At 39.7% G+C, this 19,859-nt stretch overlaps 1 protein-coding gene across 4 annotated transcripts in view; it reads right to left on the bottom strand.

Moving 5' to 3' along the window:
• KCNQ1 (potassium voltage-gated channel subfamily Q member 1) overlaps positions 1-19,859 on the bottom strand; it is a 539,776-nt gene that overhangs the window by 123,754 nt on the left and 396,163 nt on the right. Inside the window, exons 17-18 of one of the 4 annotated variants that reach the window (XR_013635918.1) lie at positions 12,734-12,833; positions 5,185-5,259 (exon numbers count right to left, since the gene is read on the bottom strand). The exons of 2 other annotated variants lie outside the window; for them this stretch is intronic. The gene's annotated coding sequence lies outside the window, so the exon portion shown is untranslated. Of the gene's footprint in view, positions 1-5,184; positions 5,260-12,733; positions 12,834-19,859 lie in introns of those variants that run through there. One more of the 4 variants, XR_013635917.1, reaches the window with a different exon arrangement.

Raw genomic sequence — 19,859 nt, 5'->3', positions numbered from 1 at the left:
AGAACAGGGCTTATGCCTTCCAAGCTCCCTTGAACATTTTTATTACTCTATGATATATCACCATGCAACATGAGACTTATTTTCTAGCAACATCTTTAGTTTAGTTTAGACAGAAGAGAGCAAGGTTGATCTTATATTTATAGGAAAAACCATTCGAAATCCCTTAACTATCAGAATTACCCCAACTGCCTGTCACAGAGCTATATTTAGCAGATATTTTTCATGGATAGACTTTCTCATGATGTACCTGTGGAAGTTCAAAGCTCAAATGTAATCAACTTGACTAAGTGAAGACATAAGTGGTCCAGTAGGAAGGAAGCAGTTGGCATGCATGGCCCTGGCCTCTTGCAGATTCCCTGATATCCACGTGGACACATGGGGATCTTCAGGGTTTGTGGGATATTTCCATCCCTTTTCCAAGATATTTACCATATGAGGGAGAGTATTCTGGCCTCCAGAGCCTCTCCCCCCATTGATTTCTATGGAGATTTTTCCTGCATCAGGATTTTCTCTGAGACTGGGAATGGGTGGGACCTGAGAGACAAAAAATTGATTTCATTGTTGAAAGAGCTATTCACCCTCTCCTGCAGACTTCATGCACCTAGCCTGGTTACCTTCTGACTGAATACAGATCACTCATTATATAAGAAACCTGAAACATCTTGGCACTGTTCCAAATGCCAAACAAAAAGGGGCTGTAAATTTTAACCAACCTGCCTTCCTATGTCTGGCTAGAGAGCCTGATTTTCTGAAATTAAATCTTCTTGCCCCCTCCCACCTCAGAAGAAAACAGTACATTCCTGAAAGGTCTCTCGGCTTAAAGACTTGCATGAGCCAAATAAGGTTCTCCTCTTCCTCTCCCCTGGTTACCCTTTTCTGCCATGGGGACATCAGAGGGCATCAGACAGAAGTTTAAACCCTCAGCAAGCAATCAACTTGTCTTAGGCAAGAAGGAAAGAATAAACTTGAGAAGGAGGAGAGGAAGAGAAAAAGAAAACACATGGAAAGATATGTGTTATATTTTTGAAAGTACCAGTAACCGTTCCCCTCCTCAAAGAGAGAAGGAAAAAAAAGTCACTAGGAAAGTCAGTGGTAGGCCATCTGATCATAGCTCTTTGTGGGCATGCTCAATACTTAATTGTTATATACCACAGTGTTAGATACCATGGTAATATGTGCTTTAGTAGTCCTGAGACATGCAGATTGATATTATATATACACACACACAAGGACTGTCAATTAATCACAGTTAACTCATGCAATTAACTCAAAAAAATTAACTGTGATTAAAAAAATTAATCGCTGTTAATCGCACTGTTAAACAATAAAATACCAACTGAAATTTATTAAATATTTTTGGATGTTTTTCTACATTTTTAAATATAATGATTTCTATTACAACACAGAACACAAAGTATACAGTGCTCACTTTATATTATTTTTATTACAAATATTTGCACTGTAAAAATGACAAACAAAAGAAATAGTATTTTTCAGTTCATTTCATACAAGTACTGTAGTGCAATCTCTATCCTGAAAGTGTAACTTAAAATGTAGATTTTTGTTACATAATTGCACTCAAAAACAAAACAAAGTCCACTCAGTCCTACTTCTTGTTCAGCCAATTGCAAAGACAAACAAATTTCTTTACATTTGTGGGAGATATTGCTGCCTGCTTCTTATTTACAATGTCACCTGAAAGTGAGAACAGGTGTTCGCATGGCACTTTTGTAGCAGGCGTTGCAAGGTATTACGTGCCAGAAATGGTAAACTTTCATATGCCCCTTCAGGCTTCAGCCACCATTCTTGAGGACATAGTTCCATGTTGATGATGCTCATTAAAAAAATAATGCATTAATTAAATTTGTGACTGAACTTCTTGGGGGAGAATTGTATGTCCCCTGCTCTGTTTTACTCACATTCTGCCATATATTTAATGTTATAGCTGCGTCGGATGATGACCCAGCACATGTTGTTTGATTTACGAACACTGTCACTGCAGATTTGAGAAAATGCAAAGAAGGTACCAATGTGAGATTTCTAAAAATAGCTACAGCACTCGACTTAAGGTTTAAGAATCTGAAGTGCCTTCCAAAATCTGAGAGGGACGAGGTGTGGAGCATGCTTTCAGAAGTCTTAAAAGAGCAACATTCCGATGTGGAAACTACAGAACCCAAACCACTAAAAAAGAAAATCAACCTTCTGCTGGTGGCATCTGACTCAGATGATGAAAATGAACATGTGTCAGTCTGCACTGCTTTGGATCGTTATCAAGCAAAACCTGTCATCAGCATGGACGCACGTCCCCTGGAATGGTGATTGAAGCATGAAGGGATGTATGACTCTTTTGCATCTGGCACGTAAATATTTTGCAATGCCGGTTACAAAGAGACATGAGAACGCCTGTTCTCACTTTCAGGTGACATTGTAAATAGGAAGCGGGCAGCATTATCTTCTACAAATGTAAACAAACTTGTTTGTCTGAGCAATTGGCTGAAGTAGGACTGAGTAGACTTGTAGTCTCTAAAGTTTTACATTTTATTTTTTGTACATAATTTGACATTTGTAAGTTCAACTTTCATGATAAAGAGATTGCATTACAGTACTTATATTAGGTGAACTGAAAATACTATTTCTTTTGTTCTTTATAGTGCAAAAATTTGTAATAAAAAATAAATATAAAGTGAGCACTGTACACTTTGTATTTCTGTGTTGTGACTGAAATCAATATATTTGAAAATGTAGAAAACATCCAAAATATTTAAATAAATGGTATTCTATTATTAACAGTGAAATTAATTGTGATTAATTTTGAATCATGTGACAGCCCATATATATATAAAATTAATCGTGATTAATTGCACTATTAAACAAATAATAGAATACCATTTATTTAAATATTTTTGGTTGTTTTCTACACACACACACACACATATATATACACCCACACCCACACACAAATTCTCCATTTATGATGGTCAAATATTATGGTGATGACACCTTATAAATACTTGTAATAAGCAAATTAAAAATTGTTGGCCAAAGTATTCCTTTATGCAGGCCTAAACCATGTACTCTGCTTGCCCATGAAAGAAATAATACTGCAGTACTACGAGCAATGTCAGATTCCTCCTCTGCCTCAGTCCTTAAAATGTGGCTAGTATCATTGACCTCACCACATGTTAAAGAAGGGAGAGTCAGAATGAAGGAAAAATCTAGGTCCTTTTTTTTTTACTTTAAGAATATAGAAAGCTGTCTCTTTGTGTTTGTAGAGCACCTAGCACAATGGGGCCCTAAGTCTGATCCCATGGCATTACCATAATATATTTATTACTACTACTAACTTGAGATAGTTTTCAGCACTTGTCTAAGTCTGCTCTTCTTCCTGCTTCCACAGAAATAAAGCTGGGGTGCTTTTAACATAGTTTTTCAGAAGACTGGCTGTTTTTAGATCACACAATAGCCATGGCAAGATCTACTGGTGTGTGTGTGTGAGTGTGAGTGTGAGAGAGAGAGAGAGAGCGAGTGCGCGCAAGCGCGCACCCGTGTGTGTAGGAGTTGTGACACACTCCTTCTCATAATACGCACATAGCCCGATTTTCAGTGGTGCTGAGCACTCAGAGGTCCCATGGGCATAAATGGGAATTGCAGGGACTCAGCAACTCTGAAAATCAGGCAAACAGTGAAAGGGAAGGGAAGGAAAAGGAAGGGGAGTGGTGGAGCCAGTGTCTCATCTCTCCTCCCTGTCCTTTGGCAGCACTACAGGCTGACAAAGGGTGGAGGAAGTTGAGATAGGTGGAGCAAGGCACCTCAGCAGAACAACATGACTGCGTTTAAATGGCTTTTTGCTCTCTCCACAAAGGACAGTCTCCTGCTCCCAACTCAAACTGCAACACAGTAGCTGGAGCAGGTTATCATGAGATCTGAAAGCAAAACTGGCCAGTCTTTTTCACTGTCCAAACGCCAAAGATAATTGCAAGAAGTAAATGAAGATTTTAAAACTCCTTTTGGTTTTAATTATCTACTATATAGGCTGTAATATAAGTAACCATGTTTGTTTTTAAACATGTACATTACTTTTAACTTGACAGTATCCCTTTAACCATTTTAAAAAAAGTTTGGTTATATTTTGCTTAACTTTTGGGTGGAGCTTCTTGATCCTGTGCCCAGTTACATACAGTACAAAATGTTAGACTAAATTATAGGTACATAGCATGCCAAGAAAAATCAACACAGTATACTTTGCCTAGGCTCCCTCAAAGAAAACATGTGCATTGTGCCATTATTAAGGTTTAGAATAGCTGGCTCTCCAAGTCATAACACTACTGTACTCTGGCACAAGGTGACTGAGTACCCTTAATAGCAAAGGCACCAGCTAGCTCATGGACTCTAAGTGCCATTATGTTCTCTGTATAACATGTGCAACTAACAGCATCTTTTTGGTACAAAGTAATGGAAGAGGTAGGGAAAGGAAAGCAGCACAGAAGGAAAGGTGGAAACAAACTGGATATCTCAAAATGACCCTCATTATTATTCAACACAGACTGCTCACAGAGTCCTGATGTTAAATTGCAAAGTGGGTGGAAGAGGAAACCCCTTGTCAGTAGCAGAGACAACATCTTGAGCACTGGCAGAGGCTGCTTATCAGCACTAGTAGCTACTTAGTGCTGAGCTCCTGTATTTATCTCTGCTATTCTATCTGGTTAGCCTTTTCTGGACAGTTAGAATCCCTTTATCACATGGAGTGGAACATCTAACACTGTTCTGTTACCAAGACATTGACTCTACCATAAAGACAAGATACTTCAGGGCAGGAAAAGACGACTTGGCCCAACCAAGTAGTCTTCTTTGATTTTATCGCCACACCTTCATTTATGTCAGCTTTCTTCAGTCATTTCAAGGAAATATTTATCGGTCTCAATCTGCTATGTATTAACTCCTTCCAGTAAATTTCTATGTCAATAAACAGTGTCCCGTGTCTTCAGAGTAAAATATTCACATTGTTCCTATAATTTTCTAATTTTTATACTATGTTCCCTGGGTTTTAAATCCTTCACAAGTGTGAACAGTATAAATCTCGTACCATAGAACTTGGCTTACTTCTCTTACACATTTTTGAAGAGATCATATGAATTACTCTGATGTCTGAATGTTGTCAGGAGAGTAAGACTGACCTCTAAGACTTTTCCACCCAAAACAATTTGAATTTAAAATGATCCTGGCTGCCAAAAGTTCCACTCCTTCCATGGCAATAATTTCCTACAGAAGAAACAGTGATCAAAACATTACATAGTACTTTTTGAAAGTATTACCACATGTGCAGTATGGTACTTCTTTGGATTTACATTCAGTCTCATTTACCTCTATCAATACATTTTGGTAAGCTTGTTTCCTTCTTTAAAAAATATTGCAGTCATCCTAGAAGTTGACGACACCATGGAATTTTCTATAACAAGTCCTGAATCCCTTTCCCTTGTTGATAATTTTCTTGTTCTTTAGAACCATTTGGAGATTGTGAATTAATTGTATGTCCTACCAGGTATTTATTTGGTATGGCAATCTGGAAAATACCCATGTTTCAGGTGCTAGTGTGTCTGTTTTAATTTGCTGCTGCTGGTCATACGTTGTTTTATTTTGTGTTTAATAGCCTAGGCACCCACAGAATCCAGATCCTTCTGGGCTGGAGGCACAATTTTTTATTATTTGCCGTATAGAATGTCCAAATTGTGGCAACACCAGGAAACTTTCTAGGCACATAATAAGAGACAGTCCCTGCTTACAGGGAAGAGTGTGAAGAGTTTACAGTCTAAATGGATAAGAGAAAGGGTGGAAGTGGAAACAGAAGCACAGAGAGGTGAAGTGACTTGCTTAAGGTCACATAGGTAGAGCCCTACCAAATTCACGGCCATGAAAAATGTGTCACGGACCTTGAAATCTGGTCTCTCCCTGTGAAATCTGGTCTTTTGGTGTGCTTTTACCCTACAGTATACAGATTTCACTGGGGGAGACCAGTGTTTCTCAAATTGGGGGTCCTGACCCAAAAGGGAGTTGCAGGGGGAGGGAAGGGGGGGTCACAAGGTTATTTTAGGGGGTTGCGGTATTGCCACCCTTACTTCTGCGCTCCTTCAGAGCTGGGCGGCCAGAGAGCAGTGGCTGTTGGCCGGGTGCCCAGCTCTGAAGGCAGCGCCTCACCAGCAGCAGCGCAGAAATAAGGGTAGCAATACCATACCAGGCCATCCTTACTTCTGTGCCGGTGGTGGCTCTGCCTTCAGAGCTGGGCTCCCAGCCAGCAGCCACCGCGCTCCAGCCGCCCAGCTCAGAAGGCAGCGCTGCCGCCAGCAGCCGCGCAGAAATAAGGGTAGCAGCACCGCACCCCCCCTCACAATAATCTTGTGACCCCCCAACTCCTTTTCGAGTCTGAAATTTCAGATTGAAATAGCTGAAATCATGAAATGTATGATCTTTACAATCCTATGACCGTGAAATTAACCAAAATGCACCGTGAATTTGGTAGGGCTCTACACATAGCCAGTCAGTGGCAGAGCCGGGAAAAGAACCCAGGCTCTGTTAGAGTATATTCCCTGTTTCCACATCCTTATAAATGGGTTGAAACTTTCCACTGTGGGGGACAGATTCTCTATTACATCCCCGTTACACAGTTGCAGAGGCAGAAAGGAGACACAGAGCTAGAAGATCTGGCCATCAGGAGTACCACTGGGATAGAGGGATACCTTGGGTGGTGAAGAGCTGCCAAAATGGTTCTATGCAATGCCTCTCTCAGGCTCTGGCACAGAAGGCAAGGCCATGGGAAGGGAGCATGGCTAGAGAGGTTCTGTGTTCTGGCTCTTCATGGCTTCTGGCATAGCCCCTGAGGGCCATAGGCAAATGAGTAAATTAGGGCAGCGGGGGGGGGGCATACCATATCACATGGAAGTACCTACAGTCCAAGGTAGAGAATAGAGTATAAAGGGGAAAAGGTGAGTATTAGACAGAGTCTCAAAGCTGCTTAGGGGATTTGGGCCCCAATCAGTATGAGGACTCCAATTGACTTCAATGGGACTCTTCCCAGCACAGAGTTAAGCATGTCCTTTGCAGGATCAGAGCCTTGGACAACTAATTCCCATTAATTTTAATTAACTCCCATTAATTAGGGTGTCTCAGTCCCTTACCTGAAGAAGAGCTCTGGGTACTTCGAAAGCTGCTATCTCTCACCAACAGAAAATGGTCCAGTAAATGATATTACCTCACCCATCTCTTTAAATCCCTTAGGCAGCTTCGAAAATCTCAACCCTAATGTTTATAGAGTGCTTGGAAAATAGAGAGCTAAATATTATTCTCCTCCTCCTCCCTCCCCCTTTCCAGTTCAGTGCTGAAGTAATTACCCTCAATCAGGTGCCTCAATGGGCTTAGCAGAGGAGTGCAGGGACAGACAAACCAGGCTTTGATGCATGATAAGTGGTTCTGGTAGCACCTGTTATTATTATGGTTGCCTGACACTTCCCATTAAATTGTTTAAAAATTACTTATAATTTTGCCACGCGTTAACTGTCTACAGTGAAAATCTGTATGCCAGTTATCTGCCTCAGGCTGTTTTTGCCCCCTGGAAAATTTCAGATCAAACAGTCCAGCTCTTCCTGAGAATGAAGCTAGGGAAAAAATACATTGTTTTGTCACATTAAAGAATTCTTGGTAACTTTTTCTTTGACAAGATCTTATGCACCCATGGTTTGGAGACTTGAAATTTGGCAGGGGAGAAACTTGTGTGTCAGGGATATGCCCTGTTAGGTCTCTGAAAATCCACTCAAATTCGGCCAAGTTATACGTCTTTTGGGGGTAAAATCACAATGTGCACATGCTCAGTACAGAATTGCTAAACCTTAGCAGTTAAAAATCTTTGAGGATTCCATCTGTACTGGGCATGCTCCAGCCTAGAGCTGAGCAAGACTTTCCCTGCAATTGCAGCTCTGAGCTGCTGGGGGCTGGGCCAGGTCCAGGTCCAGCATCTGGAAAAAAAAAAGGCTTGTGCTCTCAGCATGGCGGAGGAAACTACATGAGTAGAATGCAAAGGGGACAAGAACTGGCCTGACAAAGAGCCCAGATGCAGGAGAAGAGCTGGGCCTGGCTGGGAAAGAAAATGGGAAGAGGAGCCACGGACGGGGGGAGATTAGGACAAGGAACCAGGGACAGGATGGAGAGGAGAGACTGAGCTCAGAGAAGGAGGCTGGAGAGGGAGACTGGGACTCGGAGCCAGTGCACAGAATGGGCAATGAATGCTTACTTAAAGTGCAACTATTCAATATTTTGTTTTCTCCTCATTGTTCAATATGTGACCACATGCCCCGGCTTCATTAACTATACACCTTCCAGGTTCTGTAACAAATGAACCAAGGTTCTACAGACAGCAGTCTATTTCCCTGTTCAACCCAGATTCACTCCCAGAGCAGGTCCATTCTGCACACTAGAAGAGGCATGGATCCTGTGGGGAAAAAATTGTATGTACTCATGTAATTAAAGACGATCATCATGCACACGCACAAGTTTACCAAATTAAGGTAGCCTGGCATTAATACTGGCATTTCCTAACTTCTGAGTGTTTAACTTTGCAACCTCAATAATATTTGCTTAACATAGTTTGTGTGTGTGTGTAATAATATATATCTAGGCAGTCGGTAGACTACGTACACAGAATTTCCTTGAAACCTAATTTATTTACAGTTATCATGGCATTATGCAGTAACATTGGTGTGTCAAGAGTTTCTCCTCCCACCCCCATCCACCCATAGAGGCAGGGTGGGGGAACAAGCCAATCCTTTAGTCATCAAAATCAGTGAAGCATTTGTTAACAACAGCTATGCATGTGTAGTAAATGGGTGGGTTTTTATTACTGCAGCAGTCTCATGACTAACTGACAGATGGCCTGCGTTCCTCATTGATAATACATATGAAAGGGATCAAGAAAAAAAGAAGCTATTTGTTTTGGGTTTAACACAAAATAATATACACCAGGCCGAGCCACATACAGTTTTCCTGGATTTATCCCAACTTTTCTTTTTTTTAAAAAAAAGCCACGATAAAGGTCTCTATTTCAAAGCCTGACTTGTTGATCCTTGCTTTAGTTGTACCTCCATTTTAAACCTAAATTGTACAGCCAGCACATGCACACAGAAATTATGGTGACCAGCTGTAGAGGAGTCACTGCTTTTTTGTTCTTTAACGTAGCTCCTTTAATTTAACTCGGCATTTCCCCCTTCATCTAGATTAAATGAAACTGATTTACTCTATCCTGCCTCTAGCACCTGATCACAAACCCCCAATATTCAAGCGTTCCACCCTTCAGTCAGATTAAGGATGTTTGAGATATCAGGGTTTGTAAGTCAATATCTTGGATCAGTCCACCAACACTCTGTCCAGCTAGGCTGAGTATCTCTGCCTCTTCCCACTTTTCTATGCTACCCATATTTAATTTACTGTTTTAGCAGGGCTGGGTACCCTTTGATCTTATAACCTGGCAAAAACAGTGCAGTCTGAGGTGAGCGTGGAAGAGGAGAGTCACTGGCAAAGGGCCAGCATCATTGTGAAGTCTCTGCTCCGAACAAAGGAACTGATTATTGTTGACCATCCATCCCCAAGGTGTTTTCCTGTAAATTTCCTCTGTTTAGAACTTTGCAGAAACTATAATGGAGGGAAAGAATCACCTCTTCACCTTCCTCACACACAAGGCCTGGGATTACAAAAATCCCTGTCTCCACAATTGATTGACAAAAAATTTCAAACATGGTAAAGCAAGAAGCTCTACCTCACTGCAAGTTGACTTCTCTATTGCTTTTTACTTGTCCAGTATACTTCATTGGCGTGTGTCATCCATGACCATTGCTGCCCATTTGCATCCGGAGCCTTTTCTACTCTAGGATTTTACAGGCTCATAATTCCCAATAGGAGCAGCTCCACCAGTGGCAGCTGTTGGGTTTAGACATTTTTACATTGGTACCAGCCGTAGAACTGCACCCATTGGGAATTACAGCTCCAAACATCCAAGTGCAGACAAGACCTGTAAGGGCTGAACTCTACGGTGACTGGAGAGAAAATGCCACTAAAGAAATGTATATGCAGGAACATGCAGTGAAGAGTGGGATGGGTGGGGGCTGGGAAGGAGCTGGAATGAATGGCGGCTCCATAATGAAAGGATAAATGAAAACCAAAGAAACTTTTCAAGAATAGTCTTTGTTCCCATCCACGCAGGGCTAAAGGCTAGCCCCATCTTCAGATGTTTGTGGAAAAGGGCTATACACACAATCATGTGCACGCACACACAAATATCATTTCTATTATTCTTTAACAACCCTTTTTTTTGTAGGTCAGCATTTTAGAGTATTTATCTTGCTTGGGGCATTTTCACTTTGGAGACACAATGTATTTATTCACTCCTTTTGCAGTACTGGACAAGGGGCAATATTTATTAGGTGTAGCTTCTGACAAAGCCTTCAGTATTGTTAATCACACCAGCTTCCTTGATATATTAAAGCTATTAGGATTTAATTGGGTTAAGATGCGGATGTTACTAAGTGAATTACCGCCTATCTGTTTAATGGAAATCAAGTGTTGCATTAAGTGGAGTCATTTGTTGAGAGCCAGAGAGAGAGAGAAACCAAAGCAAACCCAAGAGTAACAGATGGTCCAAGACTTTTTAATAGTAACTCCCTTACTGTCTCCTTAAATATATAAATAGCATTTTCCAAAAGGCATATATAACATCTCTCCTAGCCACCCCCTCTACATGAGAGTGGGGGAACTATGTTTGGAGGTCAGTTCCCAGATGGCTTAAAGGTTTCTGTATAACATAGTTTCAGTATGTTTATATTGGCTGGCTTGGATTGTTATGGGTTTTTATAAACTCTTCTCGGGTATTGAATGCTTTTTAAAATTAATGCCCTAGTCCACACTGATCAATACCATCAGGTGAGGCTGAAGTGGCTTTAAGAGGAAGGATGGGACTAAGTGATAGGAAGGATGGTTTGTAGTTAAAGCACTGGATTGGGATTCAGGTGATTCAAGGTAAATTCCTGGCTCTGCCAGTCTTCCTGTGTGACCTTGGGCAAGTCACTTGATCTCTCTGTACCTTAGTTTTCTCTCTGTAAAATTTCTGTCTTATATATTTAGACTGTAAGACTCTCTCCTGCTACGAATTCATACAGCACTAAGCACAGTGGGCCCTGACTGTGGGTGAGCCCTTTAGCCACTGTTGTATCACAAATAATGAACAACAACAAATTGCCTCTCCTCACATAGTTCCATCAAGCCCAGTAATAAAATCAGTTTACATAACAGACAGAAACTAATATCTTGGTGTGTAAAATAAAGGCGTTTGCAAAGCAATTCTGATTACGGGTGTGTCATATTTTTATAAATGAATAGAGGTCTTTGATTTGCACATACGACGATAAGCTGTGGTTGTGGCACAAGCTCTGTGAATGAGGCAGTGTGTTGTTATGCTGACTCAGGAGCAGCGATGGAAGCAGTTTATGATTCTCTCTTGCCCTCCCCTTCCCTAGGTGGAATCCACCATACAGCAGCCCTATTCCTGGCATTAAGGCGAAACCCATTCCCCACCTCTGCCTGAATGGGAGAGCAGTTGCACTACAGGGGTTGCATCCCCGTGTTTTCCTAATCACAATGTAGTTACTCTCCTGTGGCGGCTAACGCGGGGAGGAGAGGAGATATATTTCCCTTTTGCCTGTACATTGCATGCACCCAAAAAGACTCCAAACGAAAATGTTTCCTCTTGACTTTAATGCACGTTCCTCCCTGATACCAATTTCAAATTAATATAAGGATCAATTATTTTAATTCTAATGAGGTTGTTCTGCCAACAAACAAGGACACTGGGCCAAACTCAGTCCAGATGCATCTGCTTTCACTGCAGTTGCACCTTCTTACACCAGAGTTGAATTTAGCCCACTGTGTTAAAATATTTATTGATTTTTTTTATCTACAACAATTTAGTGCTACAAACAAATTAAACAAAGCTGGAAGAGGGTCTTATGGCCTCTTATCTAGCTTTGAGGGAAAAAGCCCTTCTTGTGATTTTTTTAATATAACTTTTTTCTGTTTTCTTTTCTGTCGGGTATTTACTCCAGACAACTGCACTACATGCTCTGTATGCCAAGTCACTGTGCATTTCCACTCCACGTCAGATGTAAACGGCCTACACACTAGAATGGTGTGGGTTGAGTTTCAAGCCTTGCTTTCATCTTAAGTTTATCTTTGAAATGCTAGACAAAACAGGATTTGTGTGGTTTAACGGAAGATCAGTCATCTCGATTTGCAGACCTTGTATCCACTCACATCTCTACTCAAATATAAACACAAAAACAGATTCCCAGAATAGTAGCTAATTTGAAGACCGTTTATTGGATTATTTGTTTGATCAGCTGATAAATTCCTGATGGTTCCTCCTTCAAACCTTGCTGTTCATGAGTTACCAAACAGGGATTTTTTTTAAAAAAAATAAACACACACACAGCTTGTTATATAATTTTTTTCCTGAATTTCTACTTACTTAAAGTAAGTATACAGGTATTTGAATCACAAGTGACAGAACTTTAAGCCTGTATATAACAACTCATTCATTATTGCTAGTCCCAAACATTCAAAAATGATGAGTCAGGCCCCCCAAAATCACAGAGTTGGCTTAAAACCAGGATTTTTAAAAATACATTTTGTATTTTTTATTTACCTTCTGGTTTTTGAGGCTTCAGGATAGATTTGAATCATGTTTTCCATCTTTTCTCTGCAACCATGAGAGCTAGAAACTTGGATAAAAACCTGGCACCTCACTGAAATGACAAAACTCCCATTAACGTCAATGAGGTTAGGACTTCACCTTTGTTTTTTTTTATTTTAAAACATGAAAACCGAGGCTCTCACATAATCTCATGACTTTAAGAGCCAAGGCTTTAAGGAAAAACACCCAATATTGTGAGACTTGGCAACACTACTCACTTCTTTTGTGCCCCATCACTGTAGTACCTAGGCACACGATGTTTAATGAAGTATTAGTGAAAATAACATTTATTTAATAAAAATAAAATTCAATTATTCATCTTATTTATTTGTATTGCAGCAGGACCTACAAGCCTCACTCAGTTATTGGATGCTCATTGTGTAAGGCATGGAAAACAACTTATCACCTCAAAACTAAACATACCCAGTTTTTTTTAAACCTTTCCTCATAAAAAGCTTAGAAAATCTGAATTTACCATGTTTGTTGCTCTCCTCTGCATTCTCAAATTTATCCACATCTTTCTTAAAGTCCGAATTGGACACAGTACTCCAGCTGAGACCTCACCAATGCTGAGCAGAGCGGGGCAATTACCTCCCATGTCTTACATTACACATTCCTATTAATACATGCCAGAACAATATTAGCTTTTTTTGCATCACATTGTTGACTCATATTCAATTTATGATCCATTATAACCCCCACATCCTTTTCAGCAATATTACCTACTACCTAGCCAGTTATGTCCCATTTTGTAGTTGTGCGTTTGATTTTTCCTTCTAAAGTGTAATACTTTGCACTTGTCTTTATTGTCTTTGCACTTGTACTTTTCACTTGCACTTGTTGTCTTTGCACTTATTGTCTTTGCACTTGTCTTTGTTGATTTCAGACCAATTCTCCAATTTATCGAGGTAATTTTGAATTCTAATCCTGTCCTCCAAACTTGGTGTCATCTGCAAATTTCATGTGAAAGTGAGATGTGATTTTAGTCCGGTTTATAGAAAACAGGTATCTCATATCACATAATACAGCACCAAAACTGCTACCCTACTCTTGTACCCCAGTCTCCGGACAGAAGCCAAAGATTGAAGGGGTAGCAATTAATCTCTTATACAGCTATTTTTTTAAAAAAATTCATCCTCTGTGTGGTTGCAAAAGAATTGGATAGCGGATCAGTCAATACTTGCTAGTAGCTGTATTTGTATTATTGATTTGATAGGTCTTTCTAAATTAAGGTTCCAAACAGATCATTTTTAGTTAGATTTCTGGGCAGCTAGAATATAAATTGTCAGATTTATATCTGCCTTCTGCAGGATGCCGATATTTAATAGCTGCCAAAACTGGCTAGTACAAACATAGATCCAACCTGCAAAATGCTGAACATTTCCTTCTGTGCCTCTTTTTGCTGTCCAGGAAGCCATGGCACGTTAAAAAAAAATTAATTATTGCAGTATCACGCCAACTTTTCAGCATTAATAGTCAATTAAAAATAACTTCAACGTTTGCTCTACTGCTGCTGCATACCCGTGTGAAAGACAGCCATCGTCTGCCTGGCAGGTTCAAAGACTTGCCTTTCAAGGGTGTGCTGCTTTTTATGGTGCAGCAGGAAGTAGAGTAAACATTCCCAAAAGGAGTACAGGGTGGTGTGTTGCTGCACTTTTAAAAGGCACTATGAATGGTTGTGTGTTAAGGAAAGCAGACATCTCAAGGAAAACGGAAAGGTGAGCAACATGTGAAGGATTCTTTTCAGGTGTACAGCTGTCAACATTAACACCAGCATTTGCCAATAGCTTGAGGAGTATCTGAGATACCACAGTTTTCTCCGGTATTTAAAATGGGAAATTACTGCGTTAGGTGCATGGTACTGTACCTTTTGGGAAATGTGGTCTTTTTTAATGATGATCATTGTCAGAACATACTGGCTTAGAAAAATGACAGCTTAATTAATATTGCAGCTTCTCTCTCAGACAAGCACCCAACATGAAAAAAATTACTGCATATCACTTCCTCATATGCTAGCCCTACAAGCCTTATTATTTCCTATGCCTCTGCACTGCAGACTCTGAAGGCATGAATCATACCCACACAGGAGCATATGGGAATCAATATCAAATGCTGCCAACTTTTGTCTGTGAACTGGCATTACAAAGAATGGAGACAAAGGTATTAATGGCAAGAATCTTGTTCAGATGAATAAAGGAACATCTATGATTTCTTGCCACATATGTGTCTGATAAAAACAAAGAAGAAAGACACTCTTCTATACCCAGAGCATTAGTGGTATTAGCTTACCTAGTAACACTAAAAATAAAATAAACAGTGCAAGTTCTGCTCAGGTTGGTCTCATCACATACACTAAAGGAAGCCGTTTTCCTCTTCTGGACTTTTTTTTTCTTTTGCTATTTACACACATTGACTGGCCACTTTCAATGTCCAACATCAGTGTGCACAGCCAGAGGCTCTAATACTGAGAGAAAGACACATAGGCTCAGTGAAGTACTTTCATGGATAATTATCACAACACATACATTACTGAGTAAGCTGGGATCACACAATGCAGTGGAAAAATGAATTTCAATATTATATGACTATAAAAGGGTTCAGTGATTCAGCCTTCCTGATCAGGGAAGATTCAAATTTTGGATCATTGTGACTGTATTATGTGGTGATTAAAGGCCTGCTTCAAAGTCCACCAAGTCAAGGGAAAGACTCTGATTGACTTTAATGGACTTTGGCACAGGTCCTAAATCTTTTTGCACTGGATGTATACTTGGATTTTGTATTACTAGTGGCATGATTTATCATTTACCTTATGATACTATAAAACATCAACTTTAATAAATGCCCACTGGATGGGCTGCTTAGGGGAATTTGGTGCAAGCAGTTGGAATTGAATACAACTATATAGACATTTGAGCATAAGCCTATTAAGCATGGTATCAAAACAGAAACTATTAAATAATAAGAGAGTTTGGAAAAGAAACTATGTTATGGGCTGATTAGTGTGTTATGTAATGGGCGGGATATGTTTTAGTGGGGAAGCTTTCATCTTTGGAAAATAGGAGGGGACAGATGGGGGATGTTGACTCTGCTGATTACAGTTCAGTGTCTAATTTCTGTCCATTGATGCCAGAGAGGAATGAAACACTCTAAACATAAAAAAGGCAAACAAAAATATCCCCCACCTTTTGAATTAAGTATGATGGATGATCTGAACCTAAAGCAAGCTTTCGATGGGAAAACTAGAGTTTAGCAAAGAATGATAGTTCTAGGGGTTTCCTCAGCACTGGATTGTTTCACATAATGCTAAATGTTTGCAGTGACGAAGCACAGGAAAAAAAAGTTGTTCACTTTGAATTTATTTTAAGAGTGGGGAATGATGGAATATGTTCTTGGAATTATATTATTTAACATTTAAAATTGTATAGATGCCCTGTGTTTGGAAGTAAGAAAATGTCAGCATTTGGGCCTGATTCTTTGACATGCTGCATATTCACAACCTCCGACTGACTACAATGAAACTAACAGAAGGTGCTCAGCACCTCACAGGATTGGCTGCTCGATGTGCAAGAGATGCTCCATGCAGAAAACTTTTTCTTTCTTTTTTTTTTTTTTAAAGTGCTACTAATGTAAGTGCATAGTAGCAGCATGGGGTAATGATTATGTTGATAACACTATAGACTTCTATAGTGTGTTTTTTACAAGCATCCAAAAGTATCTTCCAAACATTCAATAATTAAACCTTGCAGCACCCCTGTGAGGTAGATATAGGATAACGTGTCATTTACCACTGAAAAGCAGCTACCACTGCTGTAACACCCAGAAGCTATTTATCAGTGCACAGCAAAATTATAAAACAGTTTAGGGCAGGAAATGAGGGGTAAATTGCATTAATTTCAAACACAGTGAAATTTGGTAGGAAGACTCTAATATACCAGAGTTCAAATTTACCCAGGACATGAGGTACACCTGTATTATTATGAAAGGGCACAGACATTCTATGATGATGTAAAGTGGCCAGGACTTCAATTTCACATCCTGTCCAAAGAGGCACTAAGAGGATTTTTTTTTAAAAAGCATGTGCTGTCTTAAATATGTAATCAAATCCTTGCAGATTACATATTTGATCAGTTAGATACCTCTCACAGTATGTAACTACAGAAATTTATATTCCTTATCCAGTCTAGCAGGCTTTTAAACAGTAACAGATGCAAAAACCCAAAGTTAAGTATGAAATCTGCATAACAGGGAACTATTTGATGAGGGGCCCAACAGCAAAATCCAGGTAAAGGAAAAATAGTAGCAGTCAGCAACTGGATCTTAGGTTCCATCCATATTAAGGCTCAAACTGAGTGAAGGAACCAGGCTTAAAGATAGAAACTGGCTTAGCTGGAACTAATACATCTAGTATGGATAATTTCTAAACTAGTGGTCAAACCACAGTAGAAACCAACTTTGCCAGAACAGCATTTAGACACATTTTATATATGATTTTCAGACTCAGTTTAAAGCCCAGTGCACGGAAGGCCGTTGAAGTGTCACTGCTCTTGTTGAATATAAGTAAATTCCATACTGAGCTAACGTATTGAGAGCAGGTCATGTATTTACAATAGATTCTTTATAGGGAATCTATACATTTAACAATCAAACACCTTTTTAGAGAACTAGGCATTATAAAATGAAGAAGAATGGGGGAATTGGTTCCAATTTGTACAGAAGTGCATAAGACCACCACCAAGGGGTCAAAATACTGCTACACATTTGTCCATTGGGTAGTAACATGCAGGAACAACTTCTCAAAGAGTTTTACCTTTAAGGAAGAGTTCTGTTTTCCATCATACCAATGGGCGACTGAATAAACCACTGTATGATTCTTTTTATTCAGAGAATTTATAAATATTTCAAGAATTATAAACTACTTCCCACAACAAATTTATTTTCAATTTGACTTGTGAATCTACATTTTCAAATTTACGTCTGCACACTTAGGGAGCATACTCACTTGCATGACTAGCATGCCCACTTTTGAATGTGTTGTGTGGTTCCCTACAACAAGGCTTCCACTTCTTTATAGAGTTCCCATTTAAGTCTTTACAACTTTATTTTTAGAAACAGATAACAGTGCCGGGTTATTCACAGTATTCTTTATAGTTATAAAAGGTGTTGTAAAGATTTTAACGGTGACCATGCTAACTACTCAACGGTATTGATGATTTCAGTGAAATCAGTTATTCATGTTTGCACAGATAAGTGTACACCCAGAAAACTGCTTTGAATTATAGTAGTGATTCTTAAGAAAGCAGAATCTAATTTTAATATAGCAATGATTACAGCAAAGATCTTATGTGGGAGAAGTCTACTTTAATTTCTCGTGAACATGGATTGTGATATTCTGCTCTTCACACTCAGACAGAACTTTTACTGACCTCAGTGGGAGTTTTGGCACAGAGGTAGAGCAGAATATCAGAATCCAGGACTGCTAAATTTTGCCCAAGCTGTACGATCCAGCTGATCTCCCAGGATAACATGTTTTGACATCAAAATATCTATGGGAAATTAAGTAATGGGTCCACCTGTAACCAAAAAAAAATAAAAAAAAATAAAAAAATGAAGATTAGGCATACCATACCTAAAATAATGATTAGAAAGTGGTTGGATATAGTTATATTAATTTTAGTATCAGCAATTATCATGACAGTCACAAGACAAAAATGTCACATTGTGGAGAGAAGAAAGGATCCGTGACAAATAAAGGTTTGATAGCAGCCTACAACTACCTGAAGGGGGGTTCCAAAGAGGATGGAGCTCGGCTGTTCTCAGTGGTGGCAGATGACAGAACAAGGAACAATGGTCTCAAGTTGCAAGTGGGGGAGGTCTAGGTTAGAGATTAGAAAACACTATTTCAGTAGGAGGGTGGTAAAGCACTGGAATGGGTTATGCAGGGAGGTGGTGGAATCTCCATCCTTAGAGGTTTTTAAGGCCTGGCTTGACAAAGCCTTGGCTGGGATAATTTAGTTGGTGTTGGTCCTGCTTTGAGCAGGGGACTGGACTAGATGACCTCATGAGGTCTCCTCTAACCCTAATCTTCTATGATTCTAAAGAATTCTGAGAGTTAAACCACTGGCATGTGGTGTGTTCTGCAGTTCGATCAACAGTGGCACATAAAACAGCTGTGCAGATCTGGAAAACTGCTTTTGATTTTGCATTTGGTAGCCAGCCAGCAGCAGCCAGATTTCATGGGTTGGATGTCAGGGGGGCTGGACCTTCACAGATGTTATAGGATGAAAAGAAAGGTCTGGGCACAGCAAATAAATTGATTTGTTCTTGCTACATTCCTGCTCAGCCACATCCTCTGAGGTGCATGTTAGAGGAACAGATGGGCAGGGTGTGGTTCTTGACTTAGCTTCATCTTTCAAAGAACAAGGCACACGATACTGACTCTTACACAGCACAGAACCATGGCAGAACTAAAATGTGTTCTGAATACATACTAGACAGTGAGTGTTGTAGCTCTTATTATAGGCCACTCAGGTAGTGACACCTATAGTTAAGGTTACTCGACGCTATTATAAGACTGTTTTTTCAGTTGCCTGTAACTTTGACAAATTTAAAGTGTTTGGGATGAATTTTTTACCTTTTCTTCTTTAATTTGGCCCCCGTGTGCACATGCATTATGCCACATATGATCACATACTATATTTTCCACAGGACCCTGCCTCATTCAGTACACAGGTATCTGGGTGATATTTTATACAGAAATATTAAGGGGCATTTATTTTCCCCTTCAAGATCTAATGAGAGGTGCCAAATTCCACCACAGGAAGAAAAAATGTTCCTCTTTCAGTGGAAACAAAGGTGTGTTTCATGTGAAAATTAAAAGGTAGTTTTTGCTGGCAGAAACCACCCTCCTCCCCCAAACTGTTCCTAATTTCTAGAAAATAGTGTATTGGGGGGGTGGGGGGCAAATGCATGAAAATTCAGAAATTTTCTGAGAGGGCAGAATTTTTCTATAACACACCATGATTGCTGGGAAAAATAGTGACATTTAAGTCTGGATAAAAACCATTTATTAATAAAACAG

The sequence above is a fragment of the Lepidochelys kempii genome, chromosome 6 (assembly GCF_965140285.1).
Source record: "Lepidochelys kempii isolate rLepKem1 chromosome 6, rLepKem1.hap1, whole genome shotgun sequence".
Taxonomy (NCBI): Eukaryota; Metazoa; Chordata; order Testudines; family Cheloniidae; genus Lepidochelys; species Lepidochelys kempii.
Note: the sequence above shows the minus strand (reverse complement) of the source record. Positions and strands in the feature narration are given on the sequence as shown.